We start from the raw sequence: 1,458 nt of genomic DNA on the forward strand, positions 1-1,458 counted from the left end.
CAAGCACGTCACCGACGTTGACGATGAAGGCGCCGTCCACGGCGTCCACGGCGAACCACCTGCCATCCTTCTTGACCTGGAGGCCCTGCACGTCGTTGTTCATCTGCAGCAGCAGCGTCAGGCCAGACGCGTCGGTGTGCGGCGAGAGGCCCAGCACCCGGTCAGCTGCCTGCCGGCACGGCGGGTAGTAGTTCACCCTCATGCCCTGCTCCAGTCCTTCTTCGAACAAGCCACGCAGCGGCGCCAGCTCGGCTCCCGTGGCCTTGGCCATCAGCTCCAGCAAACGGAATGCTAGCCTTGCTGTCTCGGAGGAATAGGCCTCCATGGAATTCCTAATGAATTTAATGGAAACTTGAGATCATTTTCTACAGTTAAAATTACAATCCTGAAAATTAAGTTCATGTCTATATACAAAAGGAAAAAAACAAAAAGAAGAAGGCAGTGACGTTACCTGAAGGAGTGAGGGCGAATAGGCCAGACGCGCAGGTCCCTCGACTCACTCGGCTGAAGCTGAAGGTGCAGCATGTCTGCCCAGTCCAGCTTCTGATCCTCCGACACGACGCGAAGGCCTGGCCGTAGCCTTGGACGCTGTCAGGGCGCTGTGCCCATTCCTTCTTGGCTCTACGTCACGCATCAGGTTCCCAATCACATCATCTGGCACTCCATAGTTGATGAGCTGCGTGCGATTGGCATGGGCGTGCAGTGCCGCCGATTCAGTTGCACGTCGTATACACGGCGCACGGCCATTTTGCAGAATTCAGACAGCACATACATGAACCAACCAACGAATTGATGATATGTACCTGGAAGAAGCCCCAGTGGTGACATGCAGATTTCAGCTTGGCGCACTCCTCCTCCTCCGACCGCGTGTCAAGCAACTTGCGGAGATCCACTACCGGAATCTCCGAATGACTTCCGCCACCGCCGGCGATGACCTCCTCCGCCTCCGCGACGAGGTACCTCTCGGGCACCTGCCCATCGACCCCATTGTAAGCCTCCGCGAGCGCCTGCACGTTCGCCACCGGGATGAGAGCAGAGGCGACAGCTCTTGCATTATTCGCCGCCATTGGTCCGGGCACTCCTCCCTCACCGAGCTTTTGTTTCTGGCTTTCTGGTTGCTGCCGCTGGTTCTCTCGCCCGCGCGCGCCCCCTTTTTATGACGTGCGCTGCTGATCCTGACGCTTCTGTTGTGACGACGATCGATGCTGACATTTGCATGCCATTGAGAGAAAAGCAACGGAGGGCGGTGCACGAGTAGCGTTGGCTTCTTCTACCATGGATGATGCATGCAAGAGCACCCATAGATTTTTTGCACCCCGGGATTGCACCAAAATTTCTCCACATCCATTCAGGGCAAGCGTCCCGTACTCCCGTCTCCGGTCGCCATACGCATGGCACGCAGCCTGACAACACTCTAGCGACTTTTGCTTGGATGGATGGAGTTGGCTGCCGGCTGGA

General features: G+C 56.9%; 1 pseudogene; it reads right to left on the reverse strand.

The window, feature by feature from the left end:
- The window catches only part of LOC136464970 (telomerase reverse transcriptase-like), a 5,120-nt pseudogene extending 4,014 nt beyond the window's left edge, over positions 1-1,106 (reverse strand).
- Between the last annotated feature and the right edge of the window lie 352 nt (positions 1,107-1,458).

The sequence above is a fragment of the Miscanthus floridulus genome, chromosome 1 (assembly GCF_019320115.1).
Source record: "Miscanthus floridulus cultivar M001 chromosome 1, ASM1932011v1, whole genome shotgun sequence".
Taxonomy (NCBI): Eukaryota; Viridiplantae; Streptophyta; class Magnoliopsida; order Poales; family Poaceae; genus Miscanthus; species Miscanthus floridulus.